Genomic DNA, 15,392 nt, shown 5'->3' with positions numbered 1-15,392 from the left:
TTCTTGTGTCCTCTTCCATCATAAGAACATAAGAAAGGCCGGACTGCATCAGACCAACGGTCCATTCAGCCCAGTATCCTGTCTACCATCAGTGACCAATGCCAGGTGTCCCAGAGAGAGTGAACCTAACAGGTAATGATCAAGTGATCTCTCTCCTGCCATCTATCTCCACCCTCTGACAAACAGAGACTAGGGACACCATTCCTTATCCATCCTGGCTAATAGCCATTAATGGACTTAACCTCAATTAAGTTATCTAGTTCTCTTTTAAACCCTGTTATAGTCCTAGCCTTCACAACCTCCTCAGGCAAGGAGTTCCACAGGTTGACTGCGCTGTGTGAAGAAGAACTTCCTTTGATTTGTTTTAAACCTGCTGCCCATTAATTTCATTTGGTGGCCCTAGTTCTTACATTATGGGAACAAGTAAATAACTTTTCCTTATTCACTTTCTCCACACCACTCATGATTTTATATACCTCTATCATATCCCCCCTTAGTCTCCTTTTTTCCAAGCTGAAAAGTCCTAGCTTCTCTCCTCATATGGGACCCGTTCCAAACCCTAATCATTTAAGTTGCCCTTCTCTGAACCTTTTCTAATGCCAGTATATCTTTTTTGAGATGAGGAGACCACATCTGTATGCAGTATTCAAGATGTGGGCGTACGATGGATTTATATAAGGGCAATAAGAGATTCTCCATCTTATTCTCTATCCCCTTTTTAATGATTCCTAACATCCTGTTTGCTTTTTTGACTGCCGCTGCACACTGCATGGACGTCTTCAGAGAACTATCCATGATGACTCCAAGATATTTTTCCTGATTAGTTGTAGCTAAATTAGCCCCCATCCTATTGTATGTATAGTTGGGGTTATTTTTCCCAATGTGCATTACTTTACATTTATCCACATTCAATTTCATTTGCCATTTTGTTGCCCAATCACTTAGTTTTGTGAGATCTTTTTGAAGTTCTTCAGAGTCTGCTTTGGTCTTAACTATCTTGAGCAGTTTAGTATCGTCTGCAAACTTTGACACCTCACTGTTTACCCCTTTCTCCAGATCATTTATGAATAAGTTGAATAGGATTGGTCCTAGGACTGACCCTTGGGGAACACCACTAGTTACCCCTCTCCATTCTTAAAATTTACCATTTATTCCTACCCTTTGTTCCCTGTCTTTTAACCAGTTCTCAATCCATGAAAAGATCTTCTCTCTTATCCCATGACAACTTAATTTACATAAGAGCCTTTGGTGAGAGACCTTGTCAAAGGCTTTCTGGAAATCTAAGTACACTATGTCCACTGGATCCCCCTTGTCCACATGTTTGTTGACCCCTTCAAAGAACTCTAATAGATTAGTAAGACATGATTTCCCTTTATAGAAACTATGTTGACTTTTGCCCAACAATTTATGTTCTTCTATGTGTCTGACAATTTTATTCTTTACTATTGTTTCAACTAATTTGCCCGGTATTAACTGTAATTGCCGGGATCACCTCTAGAGCCCTTTTTAAATATTGGCGTTACATTAGCTATCTTCCAGTCATTGGGTACAGAAGCTGATTTAAAGGACAGGTTACAAACCATAGTTAATAGTTCCGCAATTTCACATTTGAGTTCTTTCAGAACTCATGGGTGAATGCCATCTGGTCCCGGTGACTTGTTACTGTTAAGTTTATCAATTAATTCCAAAACCTCCTCTAGTGACACTTCAATCTGTGACAATTCCTCAGATTTGTCACCTACAAAGGACAGCTCCGGTTTGGGAATCTCCCTAACATCCTCAGCCATGAAGACTGAAGCAAAGAATTCATTTAGTTTCTCCGCAATGACTTTTTATCTCTCACTGCTTCTTTTACATGGTTGTTAAGCCACAGTGGCTCTTTTTTAGTTCTTTTACTGTGTTTTTTAATTTGGGGTATACATTTAAGTTGGGCCTCTATTACGGTGTCTTTGAAAAGTGTCCATGCAGCTTGCAGGGATTTCACTCTAGTCACTGTACCTTTTAATTTCTGTTTAACTAACCGCTTCATTTTTGCATAGTTCCCCTTTCTGAAATTAAATGCCACAGTGTTGGGCTGTTGAGGTGTTCTTCCCACCACAGGAATGTTAAATGTTATTATAGTATGGTCACTATTTCCAAGAGGTCCTGTAATAGTTACCTCTTGGACCAGATCCTGCGCTCCACTCAGGACTAAATCAAGAATTGCCTCTCCCCTTGTGGGTTCCTGTACCAGCTGCTCCAAAAAGCAGTCATTTAAAGTATCGAGAAATTTTGTCTCTGCATTTGGTCCTGAGGTGACATGTACCCAGTCAATATGGGGATAATTGAAATCCCCCACTATTATTGAGTTCTTTATTTTGATAGCCTCACTAATCTCCCTTAGAATTTCATCGTCACTATCACTGTCGTGGACAGGTGGTTGATTATAGATCCCTACTGTTATATTCTTATTAGAGCATGGAATTACTATCCATAGAGATTCTATGGAACATGTGGATTCATTTAAGATTTTTACTTTATTTGATTCTACATTTTCTTTCACATATAGTGCCCCCCCCACACACACACACTCCTGCACGACCTGTTCTGTCCTTCCAATATATTTTGTACCCCAGAATAATTGTGGCCCATTGATTGTCCCCACTCCATCAGGTTTCTGTGATGCCTATTATATCAATATCCTCCTTTAACACGAGGCACTCCAGTTCACCCATCTTATTATTTAGACTTCTAGCATTTGTGTACAAGCACTTAAAAAACTTGTCACTGTTTATTTGCCCTTTTTTGATGTGTCAGATTCTTTTTTATGGGAATGTTTCTCATTTGATCTGGCCCATACATTATCCTCTTCCATCCTCTCCTCCTGACTAAAACCTAGAGAATCTCTATCAATAGACTCTCCTCTAAGAGAAGTCTTGTCCGATCCACGTGCTCCTCTGCAGCAATTGGCTTTCCCCCATCTTTTAGTTTAAAAACTGCTCTGCAACCTTTTTAATGTTAAGTGCCAGCAGTCTGGATCCACTTTGGTTTAGGTGGAGCCCATCCTAATAAATCTAAACCCCTCCTCTCTACACCATCATCTCATCCACGCATTGAGACTCTGAAGCTCTGCCTGCTTACCTGGCCCTGCGTGTGGAACTGGGAGCATTTCTGAGAATGCTATCATAAAGGTCCTGGATTTCAGTCTCTTTCCTAGCAGCCTGAATTTGGCCTCCAGGACATCTCTCCTACCCTTCCCTATGTCATTGGTACCTACATGTACCACAACCACCGCTTCTCCCCAGCACTACACATAAGTCTACCTAGATGCCTCGAGAGATCCGCAACCTTTGCACCAGGCAGGCAAGTCACCATAGGTTCTCCAGGTCATCACAAACCCAGCTATCTATGTTTCTAATGATCGAATCTCTTCCTAATGACTGGAGTTCCCTCCCCCGGAGAGGTAACCTCAGGGCAAGAGGATACCCCAACATCATCTGATAGGAGGGTCCCAACTATGGGAAGGTTTCCCTCTGCTTCCGTTGACTGCTGTCCTTCCCTGAGCCTTTCATCCCCACCGGGCCTGACCATGTGGTTCCACACCCTTTCCATGCCAGCCTGCTTATCCTCAGGATTAGTCAAACCAGGGCAGAGCTCCCAGATTTACTTATGTGCCCCCTCCTTCCCACATACCAAATGGTCAGGATTTGGCCCAAAGCGAAGTACTCTATTGTACCACTGCCAACAACTTATCTGTGTACTTCCCTGCATTGACTTTTAATCACAAAACCAGCATTCAATGAGGAGAATTTTCCTTTCCTAACACATTTGCATTTAAAAAGAGATCTCCACCTGTGTTCGTATAATTTACAGCCAGAAATAATAATAAAGAGAAGTAAACTGAAAAAAAAATCACTTGGTTAAATGCTCAGTGTTTTTCCTTTTGATGCGTCAGGTATTGAAGAAAATTGGGGTTCAAGAAGTGAGTTCCCCATGTGTAAAAAGAAGTGAGTCCCCATGTGATCTTTCCTTGCTTTGTTTTGACTATTTAGACTCTTTGGAGCTGAGACTATTTATCACTAAATATTTGCATAGTCTCTAGCACTATATGTTTGTACAGTCTCTAGCACAATTTATTATATTATAATATAATATTATAGGAAATAATAAGTGATGCTTTTTTGTTTGTTTCTAAAGTTTAGGAGCCAAATCTTGAAGCCCTTATCTGAGCAAAACGCATTCATTTCAAAAGGAGTTTGGTGGGAGTTAGGAATGCAAGGCATAGCCCTAGAAGAGATAAAATGTGAGTATATGCAAGATGTATGCTTGTGGAATGGCTCAGCAGAGAAAGAAACAGTACAATCAGCATGGGCTTTCCCACAAGGCTCAGTGTTTATAACAAGACAGCAAAATATGCTAACATAATCTGAAGGTAAACAAGAAAACTCCCCAGTTTGCAGTCTAATCCAGTCCTATGATGCCGAGGTGTGGAATCCAGTTAGATCTAGTCAAAGATAGGGACTTATTTGCAGAAAATTTGCCCCAGCTTTTAATTGACTAATTTTGAAAGTCCAGCCTTCCCAACGTCATTATTCCCCCCTCTCTCTTACGGCAGCCATTTCTGTAACTCTATAGCAATGGGAGGAGAAAGCTGAACTAGAGTTAGCTCTTTGCTCACCAGGTAGCACCCCTGCACCCGATCACATAAAATTCTCAAATTGTAACAATGAAAGTCAATAGGCAAGAAAAGGAATTTTTACTCTGTCCTTCTGAGACACCAGGACCCACATTGGTATGAAAAAACAACCAGTGTAGTGTTCCTCAAGGTATTTTTTGTTTTGGTAACTGATTTATATTCATTAGTATAATATCTGTCCTAATAAAGGGCCAGATGGTTTCCTCTGTTATGCAGTGTGAAATGAAGTGAATGTATGGAAATTGCAAGGAAAGGGAGCATTTGAAACAGGAAGAGGGAATGGGTGGTGCTCTTTGCACACTGCCCCCTCCCATCTCCTATCCCTGTAGCCATTAGTAATGGCCCCCCTTGCAAAATTATATGCAATTGGGAAGATAAAATCAGGTTGAAGGAGATGGAGCTGGTGAGAAGCTGCTTTATGTGGCAGACTCCCAGGGGAATAGGTCCTAAATTACATGGTAAATTGCGATGGCGGACTGGGAAATTCTCCTGATTGCCTTCAGGCCTTGACTGCACATAAACTTGCACTGGTTTAACTAACTAGGTTTAAAACCACACTTTTAGTTAAATTAGTGCAAGTTTTTGGGTTCACAAAGCCTCAGTTAAATGAAATGCAAAAGAATAGGGGTCTAAGTTTAGCAAAAAAAGCAAATGGCAGGAAAGTGTAAAAAGAATCTAGGGGGTGTCCTACTTTATCTTAAGCCTCCTTGTTATGTTGCATTTCAGTGGAGGGTGAAGGGATCCCTATGTTCCCCTTTTCTCACAGTGGTGGAACTAATGTTTAGTCACTGAGATCCACGTATTATTATAACACTGAAGGTGCTTGGTTATTTTTTTTAATGCATATCAGTCCCTTCTAAATAACATAGTGTGACAGCCATCATCTTGTCCAATACCAAGGCCCTCCAGAGCTGAAAGCATAATTCTCTACAGCTAGGGCTAAAATGCCAGACTCACACATTGAGGTCTGTAAAAAAATCAGGACTTGTTCACCCAGGGAAACTGACCAGCAGAACTATAGCATTCTCATTATACCACTATAGCTACTGGTGTAATTCCGCATATGGGTATTCTAGTCTGGAATAAAAGTGACTTTATTCCAGTATAATTAAAGTGTAGTAAGTTACTGAAGGCATTTTATAAATGCCCATTTGAGGTCAGTGTGAAAACTGGGAGTTTGTAAAAAAGACTTATTTGGGAGTGGAGGCCAGCATTATGGGCCTAGTTTTCAGAAGTGCTAAGCACTCACTCTGAGTTCAGTTACAGTCCCGGCTTTCAGCTCTTCTGAGAATCAGGTCCTAAGCACCTAAGGATAGGGCCCATTTGAACTTTTTTTGGGGGAGGTATTGTGTGTACTCTTTTCACTGGCATCCATTGAAACGGGGAGGTCTTAGGTAGGGTTACCAGACATCCCGATAAAAATCGGGACTGTCCCGATATTGAGCAGTGTGTCCCGTGTCCTGACCAAAGTACGGTCGGGATGCCATTTGTCCCGATATTTTGTTTCGGGCGCAGTGGCCCGTTTTTATCTTTATTTATTTATTTATTTATTGCTTAGGCGGTGGTGAGAGGCAGGGGGAGCGCCTTTTCAATTGTCCGTGTCTTCGGTGGCATTTTGGCGGCGGGTCCTTCAGTCGCAGACGGTCTTCGGTGGCATTTCGGGGGCGGGTACTTCTTTCATTGGCGGCAAGATTTATTACCCACCGTCAAAATGCTGCCGAAGTCCGTCAGTGACTGAAGGACCTGCCGCCGGAGTGCCCCCGAAGACCCGGACGTGGTGAGTGAAACAATTGAAAAGGCGCCCCCCCCTGCGGCGGTCCCGATATTTTGAAGTTATCATCTGGTCACCCTAGTCTTAGGTGAGCGAGTTTCATGTGGAGGACTACAATTTTGTCATGGAAGTCATGGAAAATGTGATTTTGAAAGAAATCAGTGAAATCTTGGATATGGCCGTATGAACACATTTGACTAGGGCCCCCCCCAAACCGAGTGGCTTTGCAATCTGGCGTGCGGGGTCGCAGCACCACTCAGGTTTGGCCCATTATGATGCTAAGCGCCCTGCACCCTATTGTAATAATCTTTGTACAAAATATGCCTTGTGAAGTATCATTTGAAAACTAATAACTCACGGATCATTAATATGCTTGCATGGTGTATGTATTCAGTGGGTAGTAAGAGTTATGAATATATGCTAGAATTATAACTGGTGTGTGACGCATGGCCAGAAAGGGTTAAACATCCTGCAAAATAAATGACTCAAATTCCACCCTTAAAAACATATTGGGAGATAATGTTTGTGTTTTTCTGTATTTACATATATATGGGTAGTGGTCAAAAATGTAATCAACAGTCCCTGTCTATGCTGTATTCTGATAATTCAGAGATCAAAAGAACATCCTAGCATTTAAATTAATTATAAACACGGGATATTGCTGTATTCATCTCTCTTTGAAATGTATAGCAAATCACCTGTGAATGTCAATTGCCTTATGTTAATCTGTGTGAACAATTAACGACGATGCTTAGGAAATGAGGACCTATTGTTCCCAGAGGGACTCCACCCTGTCAAAGAAGGCTTGAGATTGTATAAAAGATGTTTGGGTCCCAATCCTTTGTATCTCAGATCTGCTTAAGCTTCACCAGGGGAAGTTTGAGTCACAAGATGAGATCCCGGTTAAGCTGGTACACACTGGATATTATATTGGACATTGGACTATAACCTATGGACTAAATTCTAAAATAATTCTTTGCAACTACAAAGCTCACCATCTCTGTTATAAATCTGAAACTCAAGAATTAAACTCATGTCTGTATGCATATTGATCTTTTAACCATACTCCCTCTCTCTTTTCTTTTTTAATAAATTTTAGTTTAGTTAATAAGAATTGGCTGTAAGCGTTTATTTGGGTAAGATCTGGAATATTCAATAACCTGGGAGGTAACATGTCTGATCCTTTGGGATTGGTAGAACCTTTTCTTTTATATGATGAAATAAGATTTTCAGAAATCTTCATCATATTTGACTTGGGTACCTGGATGGAGGCCTGAGGCTGGGTTACTTTAAGGGAAATGTATTGTTGGTTTCTGGGCAACCAGTGAGGTAATAAAGAAGCTGTTTTGTGCTGGCTTGGTAAATCTAAGTCTTGAAAAATTCACCAGCTTTGGGAATTGTCTGCCCCACTCTTTGCAGTTCACCCTAATTGAGTGACCTCAGCTGACCCTCACTGGGATCCCAGTCACATGGGGTATGTGTGCAAACCAGGCATGTCGGGGGAGTGGTTAAATAGGTCTAGCCTAAACAAAGGAATGTGTGTTTAGCTCATTTCACATACAAGCAGCAAACAGACCCATAAAGATAAAACAGGGTGAAGGCAAATGTCATACTAACAAGAGGGGGAGAACACAACATGGCATCTACATCCATCAGGAGAGAGAAGCTTGGGCTGGGTTTTAATTTTCAGAAGAATCCATTTAAAAATGTACTGTTCTTCAAAGGCAGGGGCTGAATCTCAAGTGATTAGCACCTGAATCACCTGATTGTGTACAATATTACTGTATTATAAAAGTGTATCGAGTGAGGTCTTTTCTGCAAGCTAATGACAGATTGGTGATTAATATCATTGCAAAATGCATGTATTAACTCTATATAAGGAATTATGACTACTCATTGTTATGAGGCTGAACAGTCTGTCCAGACAGGACGGTATGTCACAGCTATCTCCTATGTACCTGTCCCCTATGTAAATAAAACCTGGTGGAATCAGAAACAATGGAAGCCCCATTTACATAGAAATCATACAGGGGGATGGTCAGCACATAGGAAGGGAAGAACAGTATGACATCATCATCCTGCCTCATGAAACAAAGTCATTGAGCTTTGGGAGATACAGGCAAGGACAGGAGTCATCTTTGGCATCCATCACTAGACAGACATAAGAGGCCCGAGCTCTTGCAAGCTGAGAAAGATGGGGCCTTCAACCAAGGCGGAGGTTGAAGTCTCTAGAACTGAATATAGGTGAGAAACCTGTTGAGGCAAAGATCATTCCCCCAAGACGACAAGGGAAGCCAGCACCTTGTACTTTTGTGGAAGGTCCTGATTGAGGGAAAGTCAGCCCTGGCTGGGAAGAAGAATGACTGGTGAGAGGAACCATCCAGAACAAAGCCTCTATTTTGCTAGATTAAGTTTTAGACTCTTAGAAATGTATTTTTTTGTTTTACTGATAACTCTTTTTATCTTAATTCCTTATACTTGAACTCACTTAATCCTATGTATATTTTGTTAAGAATTTTATTTCATTTTTATCATAAACCAATTCAGTGCAGTGTTTAAAAGGAAGGGTGTATTTATCCCCTAGTTCAGTTAATAAGCTGTGTTATGTTTTATGTCTTTAGAAGAACAAATGAACCTTATTATTTCTCTCAGCTGCCCAGGAGAGGGCTGGACACTTCAGGGCATAGAGTTCCAGAGAAATTCGGGACTAGGAGTCTGTTGGGGTCACCCTGCTGGTTGTAACCAAGGCTGATGGAAGCCAGAGTGGGGCTGCAGACATGCTGCTGGGGTCAGAGCTCCTGACCCAGGGCTGCCTAGCACACAGACACTCAGGGTGTGACCTCATGCTGGTAGGCTGGTTGTGTGTGGGAGGTCTAGGTTGGATATTAGGAAACACTATTTCAGTAGGAGGGTGGTGAAGCACTGGAATGGGTTACCTAAGAATCTCCATCCTTAGAGGTTTTTAAGGCCCAGCTTGACAAAGCCCTGGCTGGGATGATTTAGTTGGTGTTGGTCCTGCCTTGAGCAGGGGGTTGGACTAGATGACCTCCTGAGGTCTCTTCCAACCCTAATATTCTATGATTCTAAAGCATTGTGAGGCACCCAGAGTTACAGGACAGGTGGTAACACAATCCCACTGGTCTGGATTTGAAGCCCAACCAGAATGTGACACCCATCTGCCCATCCATCTCCATCTATGGAGGGCAGATGTGCCAAACCTTAGTGATGCTGTGATCTCATGTGCTGGGTTGCAACATCTGGAGCAGGGAGCTGGGCCCAGCCCCACAGCACAGGGACTGCTGCTGAGGGCTGAATGCAGAGTAGGCTTGCTCTTAACCAAACCCCCTCTTTTTAGCACCCCTACTATACTCTTGTGTATATTAATGTAGCAGAAACTACATTATTTGATGACCTTTCTGTGATTTGTCATATTTTCCCTGCACTTTTGCTGTGACATTTACTAAAAATTTCCATGCCAAAATCATAGCCTTAATCATATGTAGTCATTCTATTTTGTTTCTCCTACTCTGTGTAGAATGAAGGAAAATCATTTTTGAAAATAAACGCATTGATAACTCTATGATATTTTCAGTAACCAGGTTAAAGCAGACTCCACCAGTCCGGTTATATATCTATCTGGGATACACATATAATCAAAGCTTTTGCCAGTCATTCACAGGCTATAGTCAACAACACACACTTTATAAATTATATATCATGGGCCCATATCAAAACCCTGGGTCTGAAGACTTCCTGAAGTTTGATAAACTTTGGATCCAAACTTTGTAGGTCAGGCTCATCTCTAATATATTGAGGGGCCTGATTCTGCTCTCACTTCCACAGCTTTCATGCTGGTGTAACTCCACTTCAGTGGATTTACTCCTGATGTTTATCCCCTGTGTAACATTGTAATCAGATCCTATCAATATGTACACACACAAACGTGCACATATACACAGAGAGAGATACTATGTAACAGTAGCTATGCCCCCTAGATCAAATCCTGCAGTTCTAGGAAAATTCCCACTGAAGTCAATGGCAGTTTTGCCTTCACTGGGGCTGCAGGTTTTAGCCCTAAATCTCTAAAATGAAGACATTCTCAGAACACCTGGTGAACAAAACTATCTACCATTAATCATTATCGTGTATATATAAAAGCAGGATCCATGCAGGAGACTAAGGCTTCGTCTACACTGGAAACTGAATGAAAAACTTTTGTCGTTCAGGACAAGGTGTGAAAAAAACACACACCCCTGAATGACAAAAGTTTTGCCGATGAAAAGCACTGGTGTGAACAGTGCTTTGTTGGCAGGAGAGCACTCCTGCCGACAAAGCTACTGCCACTCATTGGGGGTGGATGGTTTTTGTCAGCGGGAGAGCTATCTCCCGCCAACAAACAGCAGCTACACTGCGCGCCTTTTAGCGGCCTGGTTGTAGCGGCACAGCCGTGTCGCTAAAAGGTGCGTTGTGTAGACATAGCCTAAGGTATTATTCTCTGCCACTTGCTTCAAGCTGAAAACAAACTTTAGGTCTTGATCACCCTGACCCATCAGTTTCAATGGGCCTGCTCACATGAATAAGATTTTGCCGGATCAGGCCTTTAGTGGCTATCATGTGAGGAAACAAGCCAGTACAACAGCTGCTTAGTATTCATTGCAAAGCAAACGCACAATGCTAACACCATTAATCAGCTTGTCCAAGTGACTAAAATGTCAAGCTGATGTAAGAAAGCTTGGCTTTAAAAGCAAACACTTCTTACAGATCTAGATGGGTACATAGTGATGGATTAGCTAACTGGAAAATGAAGAATGACTCCAACACAATGTTAGCAGTGGAATGTATGTAAATTTAACAATGTACACAGAAGGACTGTGGAGAAATTAGAGGTATGTGAACCAGTTCTATAAAAATCAACCCCCACCCACTGGTACTGCAAACCTCAGAACGTGATACTAAGCAGAAAGAATGAGAACACTTGTGTTTTGGCTCAGACAGTTAAATGCAGGTTGCAAGCAGTGCCCTGAAAGTACGTTTTGCTCATTAGCAATAGCACTAAGCAGCACCTACCCTTTTTTTTCCTCCTGAGCCACAGATGGAAACAGAACTTAAAAAGAAAAGAAGAAGTAGAAGAAGAAGGGGGAGGAGGATAGACTAAGGGCCAATGAAGTAGGTAGAAAGCTGTAGAAGGTTATTCCAAATTTTGGGCTAAAATGTTGTGGGAAAACTGAAGAACAATCTGGAAGGGGGTTTGTTAGGTAGGTATTTCAATGACGGGGAGAACACCTATCAGGGAGCAAGAAGGAGGTAGAAGACATAGAATCATGGAAGTTAGAGGTGGAAAAGACCTGTGTCAGCCAGTTTAAACATTCAGGATTGTTCACTACAGTATATGTTCTCGTGCTTTATCAGGCTTTAAGCAAGTCCAGAGCTTTGGGGTTTCCACCACGTCTGTTGGGAGACATTTCTATAGCATAATACATTTCACTGTCAGGAAGTTTTTCCTGAGATTCAATCTAATTTTTTGGTTTATCTTGATTTCTTTCCCTAATGCCTAGTCACACCCCTTGTACCACAATAAATAATTAATCTCTCTCCTGGGTGTTTACACACTTTAAATGGTTGTAGACCTGTTAGCATGCCCCCTTTTAGGGCCTGATTATATCACCCTAACTCAGAAAATAGCATCTTACATTGTGAATTAGCCCCATTGAAATCAATGGAAATTCTCAGGGAGTAAGACAATATCCAGAATGAATAAAGGTGGCAGAAACTGGCCCTTAGTCATCATTGAGACAAGTATGCTATGGCTTGAATCAGAGAAAGAGAGACCTTTTTTCATTGGGAAGAAAAAACTATTAGTGCTGTCGACTGAGTGAATCAGTCTTTCACCATCATGTGAACTGAAATGATTGTATGTGATGTGTTATCTTAACAGGGGGAGTATGAGACATCTTGCCATCACAATAAAATAACATCTTTCTGTTGCGCTGTTTTCTTTGCCTTGGGGAAGGATGATGGGGATAGATAGCTTCAGAATTTAGTGTAAACTGTTAGTGAGTAAGTGTAGTGGGTTTCAGTTTCATTGAATAAAGAGGAACTTTAATGCAGCCCTGCTGCACTTTGGTCAGCTTTGCTCATCCTCTGTGAAACTCAGAACACTCCCTGGGCTTGGCTTGCCTTCAGACGCCTTCATTCCTCTGTCTCACCTTGGCTTAGCTCATCTTATCTTTGGTGGGTGTCAGATGCCCGTGGCTTCGCCTCAGTCCAACCTTGACAAGATCGGGATGCTCCCTGAACTTGGCTGACCCCTGGGTTGGTCTCCTGGGGTTGACTCATGCATGAGTGCCTCTGCTTGGCTTGTCTGCTTCGTATGGCTCTGGGGGCTGCCTATATAGTTGCAACTCCTGTGCTGCTGGGATGCTGTTGCTATGAATCCTGTAGTTTCTCGTATAAAATAAAGATGGGATACATTTCCAAACTAGAGTTGGACAAAAAACAAGCTAACCAACCTGCACATATCAAAATTGGATTAAGATTGATATGAAATGGCCTCTGCCCTAATATTAACTCCATGGAGTATTGCCAGTAGAGTGTGTGGCCAGCTCACCAGCAGTTCCACTTCGGACTCCATATTAGAGTTGTCTAAAGAAGATGGATTTAAGTTGTACGTAAAGTCCACTCAGTGCTAACCGGACACAGTTAACAATACACCAGAAGGGGTATAAACCTTAAGCCCTTTAACCATAATTTAAACCTAAACAATTTTTTACCCCAACAATGAATTTTGTCAAGACAGAATTGTTAAGGATCTTAGGGGTATGACTCTCTATTAGTTACCTATATGGATGGGTATGAATCGTTTAGTGCTTGGCTTCCATTATCATGCAAATAAATCCTCTAGGCTATACAACAGAAGGGTATTTTTAGGGCTGTGAAATTATGTCTTCATTAATTATATGTTATACATCGGGGTGGGCAAACTGTGGCCCAGGGGCCGCATCAGGTCCTCCAAAAGTTTTAATCTGGCCCTCGAGCTCCGCTGGGGAGCAGGGTCGGGGGCTTGCCCCACTCTGCGCGGCTCCTGGAAGCGGCATGTCCCCCCCTCTGGCTCCTATGCAAAGGGGCAGCAAGGGGGCTCCGCACACTAGCCCTCAAAGCGCCGTCCCCGCAGCTCCCATTGGCCAGGAACCACCTGCAAGGGTGGTGCCTGAGGATGGGGCAATGCGCAGAGCTGCCTGGCCATGCCTCTGCGTAGGAGCCAGAGGGGGGACATGCCACTGCTTCTGGGAGCTGCTTGAGGCAAGTGCCGCCCGGAGCCTGCACCCCTGACCTCCTCCTGAGCCCAAACCCCCTGCCCTAGCCCTGATCCCCCTCCTGCTCTCCGAACCCCTCAGTCCCAGCCTGGAGCACTCTCCTGCACCCCCATCCCCTCATCCCCAACCCCACCCCAGAGTCTGCACCCAGCTGGAGCCCTCACTCCCCCCCGCACCCCAATCCCCAATTTTGTGATCATTCATGGCCCACCATACAATTTCCATACCCAGATGTGGCCCTAGGGCCAAAAAGTTTGCCCACCCCTGTTATACATGGTCTTGAATACAAATTATGTAAATCAGCACCTTTAAGGTCTTCTCAATAGTATATTTGGTTTCTTCTGTTCCTCTGGACTAAAATAGCTACAGAACATAATTTCTCAGCTCAAAAATAATCAAACTCAGACATTTTCAGGGGCTGTATTTATTTCTTGCATATTATATTCAAGGCTCTGTGTGTTCAATGAAAAGCTGGACCTAAATTCTGGAGCTAGATGCTTGGATTCTGTGACACTGTCATGCACCAAACTGGAAATCTTATGACAGCTTCATTTAAATTTCAAAATGTAGGGTTTTAATTAACTGCATATTAAATCAATCAGCACAAGCAGCTCTGGGCTTCTTATTTTGATATCCATTTTAATTTATTTTATGCTGTCCCTACGTTTTTCATGTTCAATGCGCCACAGATTTTTTGCGTTGACAACACATAACCATATTGTAGAAGTTGTTTGTGGAAGCGGAAGGTTTTGGTAGCCAGGCAGGGGCAGTTGGGACATGCGGCAGCTGCAGAGGTGTGAAAGGCAATTTGGAATTGTGCAATGAGCCCGTTAGCTCATCCGTTAAATCATCAGCAGTTAAACACTTATCAGTGTTGCTATTTAAATGGTCATATTTAAGACCCAGAGTTCACAATCCATCCAGAAGAATAGGGCAGCTAATATCTCAGATGTATTGTTTCAAGCTGTCTAAAAACTCATGAATACTTCATTGTATTAATTATACTTGGCTAGCATTTTCAATGCTGTCTTTACAAGCAAGAGGGCTAGAAATAGATCTTTCATAAAACAAAGGTTAGAGGTTCAGCACTATGTCTGCTACCACTATGTCTTACACCCTCTTGTGCACCTTGCCCTTATTTAGCCCAAGTTCTTCAGGGCAGGGACTGCATGTTTGTAGAGAAGCCAGCACAATGGGGCCCTGATCCTGATCAGGGACTCTGGGCATCCTCTTTGTACATTAACTAATAATAATAGCTTCTGGAACACAGTTCTACAGCAAATTCTGTTGCCATGGAATCATAGTATATATGGAGCCCTGATAATATTTTAGTTCAGTATTTTGTACATAATTTTGATCCTAGGAAATCACACACTGGGTCAAGTGCCTTGGGAGTTTAGCTTAGATCATTTTGTTTCACATGACTAATCTGCGTTAGGAACTGCACGCAAGCACCAAGTGTCTCACAAGCTGTCAGGAAGCATCTGGTGACTTGGCCTATTTCAAGGATTTGGGAATATGGTTTACTGTACCAAATTTCAGATATATCAGTACTAGTTCTGTACAATATTTGACTTAAAAGTGGGTCATTAGGTTCCCTATTTTAACATCTTTTGAGATTTTATTGGTCATT

The sequence above is a fragment of the Chrysemys picta genome, chromosome 1 (genome assembly GCF_011386835.1).
Source record: "Chrysemys picta bellii isolate R12L10 chromosome 1, ASM1138683v2, whole genome shotgun sequence".
Classification (NCBI taxonomy): domain Eukaryota; kingdom Metazoa; phylum Chordata; order Testudines; family Emydidae; genus Chrysemys; species Chrysemys picta.
This window is presented reverse-complemented; position numbering follows the sequence as displayed.